Genomic DNA, 16,840 nt, shown 5'->3' with positions numbered 1-16,840 from the left:
CAAATGGTACGCTCCTCTGAGATCCAGTTTGGAGAAGATACGAGCTGAGCGAAGAGATTCAATGATGTCTCGGATCAAAGGAAGGGGGTACCTGTCCTTCCATGTGATGTCGTTCAGTTGTCTGTAATCCACAGAGGGGCGTAGAGATCCTTCCTTCTTCTTAACGAAAAACAGCGGGAATCCAGCCGGGGACTTGGAGGGAGCAATATATCACTTACGTAAACATTCTTCCAGATATTCCTGTAATGCTTCTCTCTCCTTAGGGGTTAAAGAATACACCTTCCCATGTGGGATGACTGAATCAGGTAAAAGTTTGATGGAACAGTCACAAGACCTATGGGGAGGTAGTGGTATATCCCCAGGTTCCGAGAACACATCGCGGAATGCCACGTATTCAGATGGGACGGATTCCAATAAGCAAACCCTAGGTATTCCGTTACCCTCCATGTTTACAGTGGCTGTCAGGGATCTTGGGATGTTCCTTGTAGTAGCGCAATCTCTGGCACAGAGAGCGGAGTCAAACGTCAGAGTCCGTGTTCCCCAGTCGATTTTAGGATTATGCTGCAGCAACCAAGGTAATCCAAGAACAATGGGATATGTTGGGGACCGTATTACATCCAACGATATGAGTTCCTGGTGTCCATTGATCCGGAGTTGTAGAGGACCTGAGTGTTGACGAATAGGTCCCGAAGCCAGTGGAGTTCCGTCTATTACTTCTACTAATGAGGCATGTTCCTTGGTGTGAAGGGGTATGCTGTTCCTCGTCGCGAAATCCCCATCTAAATAGTTTCCAGAGGACCCACAATCCACGAGACCGAATGTGTTCACAGACTTACTCTGCCAGGCCACCTTGAGATTTAATACCATCAAGACCGCGGGCTGCATGGGTTGCAGGATGACCCCAGAGTCAGGAAGGACTGTTGCGGATGTAAGGCCCGTCGTAACCTTCCCAATACACGACAGGCCCTTTAGTTTTCCGACTTTCTCAAGGGTCGCCGAGGAGAGGTACCCAGGAAGTGTCCATCACCCCCACAATACAAACACAGACGTTGATCTCTTCTGCGCTTCTTCTCAGCTTCAGTCAGTGGCCCTCTCATGGCACCCATTTGCATCGGTTCCGGACCGGTCTCAGTGGTACCTGGTATCCCAATCGGTATTGACTGTGGTCTTGGGATTGTTCTTTCGTATCGCCGCCTCTCACCCTTGCGTTCCGTCAGTCGGTGATCAATCCGGAGGACTTGGTCCAGAAGAGCTTGTAAGGTATCGGGTTCCGGTATGTGCAGTAATTCATCCTTATACTCTTCTCTTAATCCTTGTCGGAATAATGTCTTCTGGGTTATTTCTGGCCATAGTGAATCAGCAGCAATCTGGCGAAAACGACTAATGTACGTAATAATGTCGCTTGATCCCTGTTTCAAATCCACCAATTGGTTCTGTGCTGTGGCCGCCAGATTAGGTGACTGAAAGACCTCCAAGAACGCCTTCTCGAAGGCAACGAAATCACTTAGGATAGGACTGTTAGCAGCGACCAAGGGTGTTACCCAGGCCAAGGCGTTCCCGGTCAGGTTTCCGAGGATGTAGCCGATCTTAGCCTTATCTTGGCTGAATTGGGAGGAACGAAACAGGAAATGTATCTTACAGTGATTACAGAATTCTGCCACACGCCTCGGATCGCCGACAAACTTTTCTGGTGCTGTATGGGCCATGGCAGCCTCTGCTTGGGATGGACTGCCGGTTCCTTGAGCGACCATCTGTCGCAAAGCCACATTCTCTTGATGTAGTGCAGTCATCTCTAGTCTCAGGGTCCTCATTTCTTCTCGGAGTTCCTGGACGTCGTCCATCTCCAGTTCTGGGCTGGTAGTAAGGCGTCTCAATCTGTCAAGATGTGCGTCCCTGGGACGTGGAGTACCTGATCTTCCAGAGGATGCGTGTTGTGGAGATGCCAGGCTGTCAGTTGACGTTGGTCCGAAGAATGGTAACGCCAGAAGCCAGCTCCACTCCCGCCCTACGAGCACAGGGTTGAAGGGGAACTAACTCCTGACGCCACAGTCAAGGCACTTCCCCGGGGATTAATGTGGCGCCACAACAGTGTGAGCACTGATAGGGAAGGCCGTCCAGATGTCCACTTGAGCAGGTAGAAATTGGTCCAGCTTCTGATGCAGTAGTTGGAGGAAAACTGATGCTGGCAACAGGAAGGACGAAAGATCCAACCAGGGAAGGTACTGGTCAGGAGGAAGCAGACGGGATCAGGCAGTGAAAAACGGAGAACCCCTTGAATGGTCAACAGAGGAGGGGACAGGACCCAGGCTGGGAACAAAAGGGGGAACTGGCAAAAGGAACAGGGCAGGAATGAGGCAGGAATAGGAGGAACAAGGCAGATCAAGGCAGGGAGGAACAGAGGCAGAACAGGGCCTTCCCAGAAGCTACGGGGAAGTACACGAACAGGCAGGCAGGTAAGGACAAGGTTCTGACAGGCAGAAACTTCAGGAGCGAAGCGGTGGGTCGGGAACCAAGCCGCGTTGAGACGCGACTGGCTCCCGACCCGATCGCTAATGAGGAATTCCTCGCGAAAGTGAGGCCAGACAGGCAACGCCTCCTGGAACGTGCCCCCGGTGCGAAAGCGAGGCTTGCAATGCAAGCCTTGCGCCGTCACCCGACTGCGCATGCGCGGAAGCCAGAAGCGAGGCCTGCAACGCAAGCCTCGCGCCATTGCTCGACCGCGCATGCGCGCCAGTCAGGGCCCGGCGAGAAGATGCCCCATATCCCTGCAACCCCCACCAACGGTAGCGGGGATACAATCCCCAGCGGCGCCTGGCAGCCCCCCCCAAGGACTGCCCAATGGTAAGTGAAGGTGGTGTCCTAACAATTAGACTGGTTGCTCTTCAGAATAGGGTGTTAGACGTCATGTTAGCTGAAAGAGGAGGAGTTTGCAAAATGGTCTGGTCAGCGTGTTGCGTGTATATAGATGACTCCTCCCCTATTGTGTTTCAGGCTATCAAAAGGTTACATACACTGGGTTCTGAAATCCACGTTGATGAAGGTGGTTGGGATATTGGGACCTGGGCTTGGAATATGCTTAGAGCTTGGGGTTAGAAGATATTCTCTGCGCTTGCAATATTCATTGGAGTAATTTTATTTTGTTGCTGCTGTATACAATGTTTACCAGTTTTAGGTTATATACTAGGTAACTGCTGCTCTAGGGCTCTGGAGAGATTGAAACCTGGACCCTGTCCTCCTGTTAATATGACTAATGCATTGATCATGCAGGATGTAGACATCAGACAATTTATGGCCATTAATATAAATGATTATGATTATGTTTGACTTGGAATTTGTTAGCTTAGGCTAAATGTAGGGTTTGTGAAAAGGCATCCATTCTGTGTTAGCCTACGCTATCTCATTTGAAACTCACTTTCAGATTCCAGTTTGTTTCTTTGCCTATTTTCATGGGTTTTTATTTTCATGTATAAAATGCTTACTGCCTGAAGAGCTGGAAAATGTATGTCTGCAAGGAATGTCTAGCTAAGATGTTTTTACCAGCTTCGAACCTTGCACACGCAGGCACGCATGGAGGTAAAGGGTAGTTTATATGTCTTCCTGTCTCCTTCTCTTCAAAGCCAGTTGCATGACCAATGTTTAGAAAACATAATTTGACATGAACATTATAGGAAGAAAGAGTCGAGTGAACTACCGAGCCAAAATGCGTATCAACCTTTTGTTCAAAGACAAACATAGGTAAAATATGTGAAGAATGTCTCTTTGCACTGGGAACAGTGTGAACCATGCTGCTCTGAGAACAGTAAATTGTACAGACATGACAGAGTGAGAACCCATGTGTTCTCGCTGAAAATGCATACGTTATGCAGGTCATAATCTATCTGTAATGCAACAACCTGAGCAGACGAAATGTATATTTAAGGCCAACTGGCTGCCACGTAAATTGCTCAATTTCTCTATGGCTGTCTGGAGACATATTTGAACCTTAGACCGTTTGAAGCGAAATAAACTCTTGTTAATGTTTGAATCGTGACTGGTGTTCTTTATTTATTTGCAGTAACTCAGATTGAGATTTACAGGACGGCGTACCTTTACCAAAGGACAGGAAGTCTGACATAGGGGTGGGCAGGGTGGGAACAGCGCCCAAAGCAAAGTCTGAGAGGAGCAGAGAGGGAAAGGGTAGGGTTAGACCTTTAGCACCCAGAGCTAAAGGTTTAAAGACCAGACAACCCTCACAGGTACAACACGGAGATAAGCTAAGGCATCTTCACGGAATGTTTGCCCATTTTTCTTTGCACCTATTACTGAGCCTGGATTGTTGGATTTGTTTTCTGGAACTTGGTGTGACTGGCAATCTTGTTGACTGCACCCTTTGAGGAAAAACGGGACACCCTGATCCTGTTGAGAAATAGGACTCTTCTTTCATCTTGCATCCTTAAACTTGGAGACACGATTATCGCTGACACATTGCGTATTGAGTTACATCACTATCCTAACACATTTTGTTTTAGTTTGTACACCAAGGTAATAAAGTGCCCTAAACCATAACTTGGTGTCTGAGTCATAGTTCTGAGAAGATTGTCATGAACCAACATTCTTACCAATGGTTTACCACAAGTGGCAATAATAGCACATACACTGTGGCCCCATACACTATGAACATTTGCTTCACAATAGCAGTGCAGGGATACATTGTAGGTACAGGTATTGTGATCAGGTGCTTTAGAGTGCCAATGCTAGCATATATTTTTGGCACAGGCATCATGAAGTGTGTTTAACAGTGGCAGTGCTGGTATACATTGTGGGCACAGACATCATGAAAATGTTTTGGTAAATACTCCTATGAACGGTTGCTGACCTTGCATCTATTTTCTTTTCCTTTTTCATTACAGAACCGAATGTAAATAGTATGGCTTTTTATCCAATTTCTTGCCAAACATTTGCTGTAAAATGCACCACTATTTTAAAAACCATTTAAAGGTGGGATTGTGAGTAATTATTTACTTTCCTTCACGGAAATAAATCAGTAGCCACCACGGGAACATTTCACATCTCAAAGCCAAATCCCCAGACTGCACACTCATTATAAACCTGCATTAAACAAAAACTAAATAAATGCATTTCAGAAGATGTTCAAAGTGTCCTAGTTTGTTTCCATGCTGACTAATTGTTTCACACGTAAAAACATATTAGTTTCGTGAACCTGCCGATTTAATGTCATCATTCATAAAAGGCAAATATAGTTACATGAAATTCATTTTATGAAGGGAGTAAGTATTAATAAAATAGATGAGGGGACTAATTAGCACACGTAATGTGCCATATTTTAGGAAGTGATGTCAGAGGACATGAAGTTACAGGGGGCAATCCTATCCCCTTTTGGCAAATGGGAGTGTACCTGGCTCCTTGGGGTACATTCACTTGATTGTCAGAAAACATATTTTCTCCTCTGCCACAAATAGTAATCTGCATAAAAACAAACTGCTGAGGAGGAAATGCTGAATTCCAATAAACGTAGCATTGTTGATAAGCTACTTGCCACTTTTCTCACCTAAGGTCACATCTTTATATTCTCCTACAAAACTACCAATCTGATTTCTGAACACGATGTAGCACAGAAATCTACAGCATACAGGTTATCGATATTTAACACATCCTGGACAAAGGAAGCCTATTATTCCTACTCGATCACTCTGCCGTCTTCGATACCTTTGACCAAGAAGCTATCACCAACATCCTTTCCACAGGTATGGGTTTTAATGGAACAGTCCTGCAGTGTTTCAAATCCCACCTCTCCAGTAGACACCAACTCATCCAAATTAGCCCCAAAAAATCCTGGACCCATCCAGTAACCTAAAAACACCCACATGGCTATATGCTTTACCCTGCCATCTTCAGACTTTACATGGAGCCACTGGGGGAACTCCTCGCCAACATCAATACTAGTATGCAGATGACACCCAGCTTTACCTAAAGATCAATTGCATCAACATCAATCAACAAAGCCTGTCCCACATTTAAGCCTGGATGTCAAGCACCTACCTGAAACTCAATTCGACAAAGACTGAATTCTTTCTCCTAGGAAACCCTGCCAAGCAGGTCCAATTCAGGAATTGGCTGCCTGACATGACACACAACAGATTCACACCTCAACTCTTGCTCAGTGCAAAAACTCCTAGCTTTGCCATTGACAGTGATCTCTCATTCAAACACCCATTGCCAAGAAGACCCAAGCAGCATGGTACCAGGTTGCCCTCCGCCTTAACGTCAAGTCCTTCATCCATGTCCGAGTTTAAGAACCAATGTTCATGCCCTGGTCATCTCCCACCTGGACTGTGGCAACTCCATACTTGCAGGAGTCGCAGAAGCTACATTTGCTCCTCTGAAAGCTGCCCAGCATTCTGCAGCATGACTTTTCACAGATCTAAGAAAATGTGACATCATCACCTTGCCTTCAGAAAGGGTCTCAAAACCTGACTCTTCCCTTCAACAGCCGGACAGACTCAGCCCATCTCCTGGATGAACTATTGCTCACCCCCTAAAGAGAATGCTGGGGCACTTGAGTAGTCGGCAAGGGAGTACATACCACCCGACCCACTGAATTCATCTCACTATAGCCTTTATGATAAGCTCCAAAAGACCTTTCAAACCAGGGGTCAGTCTTTATGGAATGGATAGCCAAGCACACCATCCTGCTTCGGCATGGCACGCCCCACATTCTTACTTCTCAATAAAACACCATTTGACTACACACACCCAATACCTGCATCACCACCTCCAATAGAATACAGCTGAGACCCATGCAAAATTGGACATGCCGTTCACTTAATCTGACTCGTCTGACTCTCCCTTTTTCTTGACAATCTGTCACGGGACCCATTCTATCACCAGAGAACTATGGGTTGCTGCCTAGGGACCTTGCTAGTCCCTACCCACCTTGTGCTGCCAAAAATGACCACACGTGTTTTAGAAATCCTTTCTTCACTTCTGACATCTATGACTAGTGTCTTCCGAAGGGCATTCATCCTCACAGCACTTCTAGGCAATACCAAAGGCAGTAGGCGCTATACAAATGCAAGATAACATAACATACCACATAAGGAGATGCATTGGCTACCTCTCAAGCACGAATCATGTTCAAGGCAGCCCTCATCAGCTACGAAGCCGACAGATCCAAAACACCACACTACCTAGCCGAGAACCTCCCCATTCTTGGAGGCCAGCAGAGCACCAAAGGCCACAACATCGCCATGTTGGAACAAAAAACTGCATGCCGGGGAAAAACAACAAAAAGGCCTTTACATGTTATGCACTGTGTCCTGGAAAAAATTACCAATGCAGATAAGACTTACCCTTCAGCCCTACACTTCAAGAATAACATGAAGACCCCACCCTTCAAAAAATATCTAATTGCTCCACTGAACCCCAAATACCCCTCTCTTGTGCTCCCTCATCCCCATGCTCTCCCTGTCCATACCAACTCTCTCGCTACCCCTGTGCTCTTACTTGTACTCCCCTGTGTGCATTTCCTATGCACAGCACTCTCTTACTTTCCAGCTATGTTCACACTTTATAAATCCTACGCCAAGCTCGAAATTAAGGTTGGATAAGCAGGAGCTAAGAGCAGCACCTGGGTATCTCGCATTAACCAGTGACCAGGAGCTACAACTGGGAAACAAAGAGCTAATAAATAGCGTTCCACAAACCTAACTCCAACATAACATGCAAAACTATCATTTTGTTCATTATTTATTATTCCTTATGCTTTAAATGTTGTATAGATGTGTCCGAATGTTTACTTTTAGATTGTCCCAAAAGCACACAGATAAATTCATACAGGCGTGTTTTTTCAGCATCCGCTGGCTAGGGGAGACAAGAGTAGCTCCTGGTAGCTGTTAATTTCAAGCTACCCAGGCTCTTCTAGGCCACATGCAGGACCATAATAGCTCCCAGCTCCCCTCCATTTCAAACCCTGCTACGCATACATTCAAACTTATTTAGAAAACAAAATTGCATAGTCCAAAAATTATTTTCTTTATGTCCTGGCTTTTAGCTCATGCAATTTTGCCTACTAGTAATGTGATTTGTCCCCTTTCGAAAAGTAGGACTACACATTTCAGAATGAAAAGTAATGTGAGCTCTATAGCCAGGATCAGCTGCAAAACTTACATCTGACAAACGACAATTTGAGGTATCTTTAAAGACATGCTGAGATATCTTGAAAGACACGCTGCACAGAAGCACCTGCGCTAGCACCTGCTTTCATTTATTCTTTGACACAGGCATGCTGCTTGCTGTTATGCATAATGATATTAAATCAGTGGGGACTCTAATTCTGTGGGCGAGATAGCGGAGGCACGATTTCAGCAGCAACAAGCAATTGCAGTAGGAACAATGTGGCAGCGGGCAAGAAAAGGGAGAAAGGACCATGGTCTGGGGACATGGAAAACAAGCATTGGCAATGACAATCGTTTTGGCGTTTACTGCAGTTCTTTGCATTTTGCATTTATAGGCACCACGGTGCAAGGAGGAGAGTGGAAAGTTTTAAAGGGGGATGTGATAAGGGGTGCAGGTGTGTAAGAGAATGAGAGGGGGAATAGAGCAAGGGAGGAAGCCATTGATAGAGCAAGAGGAAATATGAGGGCGAAAGGGTGAGACTGAAAAGGTAAGAAATAAAGGAAGAGTGTGAGAGGAAGGATGAGAGGGGATAGGGAGAGGGAGTGGGTGGAGGAAAAGAAGGGGTTGGCTGGGTTTGGAATAAATACTGAAGGGTGGGTGTGGCTAGAGAAAGAGGGGGTAGGCTGCATGGTGGGGGTAAAGAGAGAGGGGGTAGGTTTGAGTAGAGAAAGGAGCCTAATGGTTGGGGATAGCGAGAGAGTGGGTAGGGTAGGTTGATGGGGAGAGAGGGGGTGGGTGTGTGGGGATCCGAGAGGGGAGGTAGGGTGCTTTAGTGGGGGCAGAGAAGCTGAGGGTAGAGAGAGTTGTTAGGGTGGGTGGTGGTAGAGAGTTGGTAGGGTGGGTGGTTTGGGGTAGATAGATTTGGTAGAGTGAGTGGGGACACAGAGAGCTGGGTTTAGAGAGTGTTGGGTTTTAGAGAGGGTGGGGTGATGGGTGGTGTAGAGAGAGTGGGGAAGAGTGGGTTGCAGTAGGGCATGTGAGTGGGGGTAGAGTGGGTGGGAAAGAGAGAGTGGGGGTTGGTTGGGTGAAGATGGAGAGAGTGAGGGTAGGGTGGGTGGGGGTAGAGCGAGTGGGGCTTAGGGTGGGTGGATGGAGAGGGTGGGGCTAAGTGGGTGGGGGATAGAGAGTGGCGCTTGGGGTAAGTGGTTGGGGGTATAGAAAGTGGGGCTGTGTGTGGGGCAGGGAGAGTGGGTCTGTGGGTGGATGGGGTAGAGAGAGTGGGGCTTAGGGTGGGTGGGTCGGGGAAGAGAGAGTGGGGTTTAGGGGGTAGAGAGAGTGGGGGTTTGGGTGAGTGGGCAATAGAGAGTGTGGGGCTTACGGTGGGTGGTGGGGGTGTAGGGGGAGTGGGGCCTAGGCTAGAGGAAGAGAGAGTGGGGCTTAGGGTGGGTGGGGGAGAGAGAGTGGGGCTTAGGGTGGGTGAGGGATAGAGAGAGTGGGGATTAGGGTGTTTGGGGGGTAGAGAGAGTGGGGCTTATAGTGGATGGGGATAGAGAGAGTGGGGCTCAGGGCCAGTGGGAGGGGGGATAGAGTGGGGCTTAGGGTGGGTGGGGGATAGAGAGAGTGGGGCTTTTGTTGTCGAGAGAGTGGGGCTGTGGGTGGGTGGGTGTAGCTAGAGTGGGGCTTAGGGTGGGTTGGGGTTGAGAGAGCGGGGCTGTGGGTCGGTAGGGGAAGAGAGAGTGGGGCTTAGGGTGAGTGGGTGGGGGATGGAGAGAGTAGGGTGTAGGGTGGGTGAGGTATAGAGAGATTGGGGCTTAGGGTGGGCAGTGGGGGGCTAGAGAGAGTGGGGCTTAGGGTGGATGGGGATAGAGAGAGTGGGGCTGTGGGTGGGTGTAGATAGAGTGGGGCTTAGGGTGGGTTGGGTGTAGAGAGAGAGGGGCTGTGGGTGGGTAGGGGAAGAGAGAGTGGAGCTTAGGGTGAGTGGGTGGGGGATGAAGAGAGTAGGGTGTAGGGTGGGTGGGGTATAGAGAGATTGGGGCTTAGGGTGGGCAGTGGGGGCTAGAGAGAGTGTGGCTTAGGGTGGGTGGCTTATGTAGAGAGATTGGGGCTCTGGGTGGGGGTAAGAGAGAGTGGGGCTGTGGGTGGGTGGTCGGGGGTTAGAGAGAGGAGAGTTTAGGGTGGTGGTAGAGAGAGTGGAGCATAGGGTGGGTGGGGGTAGAGAGAGTGGGGTTGTTGATGGGTGGGGGTAGAGAGAGTGGGACTTTGTGTCAGTGGTTGGAGTGTAGAGAGAGTGGAGCTTAGGGTGGGTGGAGGTAGAGAGAGTGGGGTTTAGAGTGGGTGGGCAATAGAGAGAGTGGAGCTTCGAGTGGGTGGTGGGGGTGTAGGGTGAGTGGGGCCTAGGCTAGGGGAAGAGAGAGTGGGGCTTACGGTGGGTGGGGGAGAGAGAGTGGGGCTTAGGGTGAGTGAGGGATAGAGAGAGTGGGGATTAGCGTATGTGGGGGGTAGAGAGAGTGGGGCTTATGGTGGATGGGTGGTAGAGAGAGTGGGGCTCAGGGTCAGTGGGAGGGGGGGATAGAGTGGTATTTAGGGTGGGTGAGTGTAGATAGAGTGGGGCTTAGGGTGGGTTGGGGTAGAGAGTGCGGGGCTGTGGGTCGGTATGGGAAGAGAGAGTGGGGCTTAGGGTGAGGTGGTGGGCGATGGAGAGAGTAGGGTGTAGGGTGGGTGGGGTATAGAGAGATTGGGGCTTAGGGTGGGCAGTGGGGGGTGAGAGAGAGAGTGGGGTTTAGGGTGGGTGGGGATAGAGGGAGTGGGGCTCAGGGTCAGTGGGTGGAGGATAGAGAGAGTGGGGCTGTGGGTGGGTAGGGGAAGAGAGAGTGGGGCTTAGTGTGGGCAGTGGGGGGGCTAGAGAGGGAGTGGTTTAGGGTGGGTTGGTGGCAGTAGAGAGAGTTGGGCTCTGGGTGTGGGTAAGAGAGAGTTGGGCTTCGGGTGGGTGGTCGGGGGTTAGAGAGAGTGGAGCTTAGGGAGGGGGTAGAGAGAGTGGAGCATGGGGTGGGTAGGGTAGAGAGAGTGGGGCTGTGGGTGGGCGATGGACAGAGTAGGGTGGGTGAGGTATAGAGAGATTGCGGCTTAGGGTGGGCAGTGGGGGGGCTAGAGAGGTGGTGGCTTAGGGTGGGTTGGTGCCGGTAGAGAGAGTTGGGCTCTGGGTGTGGGTAAGAGAGAGTTGGGCTTCGGGTGGGTGGTCGGGGGTTAGAGAGAGTGGAGCTTAGGGAGGTGGTAGAGAGAGTGGAGCATAGGGTGGGTAGGGTAGAGAGAGTGGGGCTTAGGGTGGGTTGGGGTTGAGAGAGCAGGGCTGTGGGTCGGTAGGGGAAGAGAGAGTGGGGCTTAGGGTGAGTGGGTGGGGGATGGACAGAGTAGGGTGGGGGGCTACAGAGAGTGGGGCTTGGGGTGGGTGGGGATAGAGAGAGTGGGGCTCAGGGTCAGTGGGAGAGGGGGTAGAGTGGGGATTAGCGTGGGTGGGGGATAGAGAGAGTGGGGCTGTCGGTGGGTGTAGATAGAGTGGGGCTTAGGGTGGGTTGGGGGTAGAGAGAGTGGGGCTTAGTGTCAGTGGTTGGAGGGTATAGAGAGTGGAGCTTAGGGTGGGTGAAGGTAGAGAGAGTGAGTTTTAGGGTGGGTGGGAAATAGAGAGAGTGGGGCTTAGGGTAGGTGGTGGTGGTGTAGGGGGGGTGGGGCCTAAACTGGGGGGGGAAGAGAGAGTGGGGCTTAGGGTAGGTGGTGGTGGTGTAGGGGGAGTGGGGCCTAAACTGGGGGAAGAGAGAGTGGGGCTTAGGGTGGGCGAGGGATAGAGAGAGCGGGGCTTATGGTGGATGGGTGGATGGAGAGAGTGGGGCTAAGTGGGTGGGGGGATAGAGAGAGTGGGGCTTGGGGTAAGTGGTTGGGGGTATAGAAAGTGGGGCTGTGTGTGGGGCAGAGAGAGTGGGTTTGTGGGTGGATGGCGGTAGAGAGAGTGGGGCTTAGGGTGGGTGGGTCGGGGTAGAGAGAGTGGGGATTAAAGTAGGTGGGAGGGGGTAGAGAGAGTGGGGTGGAGAGTGAATGGGGCTTAGGGTGAGTGGGTAAGTGGATGGGGATAGAGGGAGAGTGGCTTGGGGTTGGTGGGTGGCGGATACAGAGAGTGTGGCTGAGGGTGGGTGAGGGATAGAGAGAGTGGGTCTTTGGGTGGGGGTAGAGAGAGTAGGGCTTAGTGTCGGTGATTGGAGGGTAGAGAGAGTGGAGCTTAGGGTGGGTGGAGGTAGAGAGAGTGGGGTTTAGGGTGAGTGGGCAATAAAGAGAGTGGGGCTTAGGGTGGGTGGTGGGGGTGTAGGGGAAGTGAGGCTTAGGGAGGGTGGATGGGGTAAATAGAGTGGGGCTGTTGATGGGTGGTTGGGTGGGGGTAGAGAGAGTGGGGCTTAGTGTCGGTGATTGGAGGGTAGAGAGAGTGGAGCTTAGGGTGGGTGGAGGTAGAGAGAGTAGGGTGTAGGATGGGTGGGGTATAGAGAGATTGGGAATTAGGGTGGGCATTGGGGGCTAGAGAGAGGGTGGCTTCGTAGAGAGAGTGGGGCTGTGGGTGGGTGGTCGGGGGTTAGAGAGAGTGGAGCATAGGGTGGTGGGGGTAGAGAGAGTGGGCTAAGGGTGGGTGGGGTAGAGAGAGTGGGGCTGAGGATGGGTGGGTGTAGAGAGAGTGGGGCTTAGTGTCGTTGGTTGGAGGGTAGAGAGAGTGGAGCTTAGGGTGGGTGGAGGTAGAGAGAGTGGGGTTTAGGGTGGGTGGTCAATAGAGAGAGTGGGTCTTCGGATGGGTGGTGGGGGTGTTGGGGGAGTGGGGCTTAGGCTGGGGGAAGAGAGAGTGGGGTTTAGGGTGGGTGAGGGATAGAGAGAGTGGGGATTAGGGTGCGTGGGGGGTAGAGAGAGTGGGGCTTATAGTGGGTGGGTGGTAGAGAGAGTTGGGCTTAGGGTGGGTGGGGATAGCGAGAGTGGGGCTCAGGGTCAGTGGGAGGGGGATAGAGTGGGGCATACGGTGGGTGGGGATAGAGAGTGGGGCTTTTGGTGTTGAGAGAGTTGGCTGTGGGTGGGTGGGTGTAGATCGAGTGGGGCTTAGGGTGGGTTGGGGTAGAGAGGGTGGGGCTGTGGTTCGGTAGGGGAAGAGAGAGTGGGGCTTAGGGTGGATGGGTGGGGGATGGAGAGAGTAGGGTGTATGGTGGGTGGGGTATAGAGAGATTGGGGATTAGGGTGGGCAGTGGGTGCTAGAAAGAGTGAGGCTTAGGGTGGGTGGGGATAGAGAGAGTGGGGCTCAGGGTCAGTGGGAGGGGGACAGAATGGGGCTTAGGGTGGGTGGGGGATAGAGAGAGTGGGGCTGTGGGTGGGTGGGTTTAGATAGAGTGGGGCTTAGGGTGGGTTGGGGGTAGAGAGAGTGGGGCTGTAGGTGGGTAGGGGAAGAGAGAGTGGGGCTTAGGGTGAATGGCGGGGATGGAGAGAGTAGGGTGTAGGGTGGGTGGGGTATAGAGAGATTGGGGCTTAGGGTGGGCAGTGGGGGGCAAGAGATAGGGTGGTTTAGGGTGGGTGGTGGGGGTAGGGAGAGTGGGGCTCTGGGTGGGGGTACGATAGAGTGGGGCTGTGGGTGGGTGGTTGGGGGTTAGAGAGAGTGGAGCTTAGGGTGGTGGTAGAGAGAGTGGAGCATAGGGTGGGTGGGGTAGAGAGAGTGGGGCTCTGGGTGGGGGTAAGAGAGAGTGGGGCTGTGGGTGGGTGGTTAGGCGTTAGAGAGAGTGGAGCTTAGGGTGGTTGTAGAGAGAGTGGAGCATAGGGTGGGTGGGGGTAGAGAGAGTGGAGCTGTGGGTGGGGGGTTAGAGAGAGTGGGCCTGTGGGTGGGTGGTTGGGGGTTAGAGAGAGTAGGGCTGTGGGTGGGTGGGTTTAGATAGAGTGGGGCTTAGGGTGGGTTGGGGTAGAGAGAGTGGGGCTGTGGGTGGGTGGGTTTAGATAGAGTGGGGCTTAGGGTGGGTTGGGAGTAGAGAGAGTGGGGCTCTAGGTGGGTAAGGGAAGAGAGAGTGGGCTTAGAGTGAATGGGCGGGGGATGGAGAGAGTAGGGTGTAGGGTGGGTGGGGTATAGAGAGATTGGGGCTTAGGGTGGGCAGTGGGGGGGCTAGAGAGAGGGTGGTTTAGGGTGGGCGGTGGGGGTAGAGAGAGTGGGGCTCTGGGTGGGGGTAAGATAGAGTGGGGCTGTGGGTGGGTGGTTGGGGGTTAGAGAGAGTGGATCTTAGGGTGGTGGTAGAGAGAGAGTGGAGCAGGTAGAGGGAGTGGGACTCTGGGTGGGGGTTAGAGAGAGTGGGGCTGTGGGTGGGGGTAAGAGAGAGTGGGGCTGTGGGTGGGGGGTTGGGGGTTAGAGAGAGTGGAGCTTAGGGTGGTGGTAGAGAGAGTGGAGCATAGGGTGGGTGGGGGTAGATAGAGTGGGGCTCTGGGTGGGGGTTAGAGAGAGTGGGGCTGTGGGTGGGTGGTTGGGGGTTAGAGAGAGTGGAGCTTAGGGTGGTGGTAGAGAGAGTGGAGCATAGGGTGGGTGGGGGTAGAGAGAGTGGAGCTTAGGGTGGTGGTAGAGAGAGTGGAGCATAGGGTGGGTGGGGGTAGAGAGAGTGGAGCTTAGGGTGGTTGTAGAGAGAGTGGAGCAGGTAGAGGGAGTGGGACTCTGGGTGGGGGTTAGAGAGAGTGGGGCTGTGGGTGGGGGTAAGAGAGAGTGGGGCTGTGGGTGGGTGGTTGGGGTTAGAGAGAGTGGAGCTTAGGGTGGTGGTAGAGAGAGTGGACCATAGGGTGGGTGGGTGTGGGTAGATAGAATGGGGCTCTGGGTGGGGGTTAGAGAGAGTGGGGCTGTGGGTGGGTGGTTGGGGGTTAGAGAGAGTGGAGCTTAGGGTGGTGGTAGAGAGAGTGGAGCATAGGGTGGGTGGGGGTAGAGAGAGTGGAGCTTAGGGTGGTGGTAGAGAGAGTGGAGCATAGGGTGGGTGGGGGTATAGAGAGTGGAGCTTAGGGTGGTTGTAGAGAGAGTGGAGCATAGGGTGGGTGGGGGTAGAGAGAGTGGAGCTTAGGGTGGTTGTAGAGAGAGTGGAGCATAGGGTGTGTGGGGGTAGAGAGAGTGAGGCTTTTATAGAGAGCGGGCTCTGGTTGGGGGTTAGAGAGAGTGGCGCTGTGGGTGGGGGGGTTAGAGAGAGTGGGCCAAACTACCGCACGTGTTACTGAAATGCAGCGGGCTAATGTTAATGAAACGGCCGCCATGCCTGCCATCCTTTGCCTTCTGTCCAGTGCTGCTCGTGCCTGAAAGGTGTCTTCAGGTTCAGGGACCCGTCTAAAATCAACAGTTTGAAATCGTAATAAAAGGCTGCACACAAAGCTGTTCAGCATGCTAAAACAACACGAAGTTTGCAGTCACTTATATTCACCAGTTACAATGGACGCACAGCTGCATATAATAATTTAACATGTATATAGCGCCACGAGCCCAGATATCTGAGCGCTGCGTATTAGTTCCCATGGTGTGTGGTGCCCATTTATCGACCTCGGAAGGATAAAAGGCTGAGTTTGACCCTGCCGGGATTCAAACCTGCGTCAGGAAGCTCTGTACGGATGTCAAAGCGAGCGCGCAACTCGCTGTGCTATCGGACTACTATGTAAATACTCAATACGCAACTGTAGCACACTTCGTTACCGAACTAAAACAATTCAAGGTGCCCTGGCCGTCGTTAGTTTGCCAAATCCTAAATGGCTTACATGCCAAATTTTTACACGCAATGAACGATGACAAAGGGAAACGGAGCCTAGATAAATCTGTAATTGGCAAAAATATAACAAGGCTTTACTTGGGAGCCTTCAATGAAGCCGTGAGCAGAGCCAATTGATCCTTTAAATCAGAAATATCTCCTGTCGGTGCATAAGAATACTCTAGGCTCTCGAGACACCACCCGAGGCTTGCCATACTTGGAATGCTCGCCCTCCACCCCAAAACCGAACTCTCTCACCAACCTTGGTCACACATTACACGCCTTAGGATAACACTTTCATTTTGCGACTTTGCATGCGACTGGTCTCCTAGGAACACAATAAATGCCTTTCATTATAGCTCTGGCAGTAATTCCCTTTAACTCGTGTATCAAGCGAATATTCAGCAAACCCTTTATCAACGCACAATGGCGGCCGTAGTGGAGACGGAAAGCACAAAGGTGCCGGCGGAAAAGTTAAAGTAAAAGACGGACCGGACATCATGTAAAATACTTACCGGACCGAATCCTCTCACCCCGCATTTCCTGTCAAGAAGGCTAGGAATGGCTCTCAATATCAAACCCGACAGATGGCGGAGTTTTCAGTGGCTGAGCCCTACAGTGCGTGCCGACTTGCTTCTTACAAAGCTGTTGATTGGAGCAAATCTTGCTAGGGAGCTCCTCATTTGATAATACAGCGTAGGAGAAAGGAAAAAGAAATTTAGTGAGTAGGCCATTTCATTCCGTGGCATTCCTGGTTGCTATGCCACCCAGATATTCTCAGCTCAGAACCCCATTTCCCTATCTCTCTCTTTGGTAACAATGGTTTTGTCAAAATTGTGTGCTGCCCACAAGTGTGATGGGAGATTGGGGAACGGCAAGGACTACTGACAGAGACAGGGGGCCGACTGGGAATGTGCAAGTGAAGCAGGAAGGAAGCAGTGTGAGGACAGCACGTCGCTGCA

General features: G+C 51.4%; 1 long non-coding RNA gene across 2 annotated transcripts in view; it reads right to left on the bottom strand.

Annotated features, from left to right (window-relative positions):
* Positions 1-16,487, bottom strand: part of LOC138467590 (uncharacterized) — a 175,042-nt gene extending 158,555 nt beyond the window's left edge. For both annotated transcript variants that reach the window (XR_011268118.1, XR_011268117.1), the window contains exon 1: positions 16,394-16,487. This is a non-coding gene — a long non-coding RNA (uncharacterized lncRNA). The remainder of the gene's footprint in view (positions 1-16,393) is intronic.
* Positions 16,488-16,840: the final 353 nt, after the last annotated feature.

The sequence above is a fragment of the Ambystoma mexicanum genome, chromosome 4q, assembly GCF_040938575.1.
Source record: "Ambystoma mexicanum isolate Mex_15411 chromosome 4q, UKY_AmexF1_1, whole genome shotgun sequence".
NCBI classification, from domain to species: Eukaryota; Metazoa; Chordata; class Amphibia; order Caudata; family Ambystomatidae; genus Ambystoma; species Ambystoma mexicanum.
Note: the sequence above shows the minus strand (reverse complement) of the source record. Positions and strands in the feature narration are given on the sequence as shown.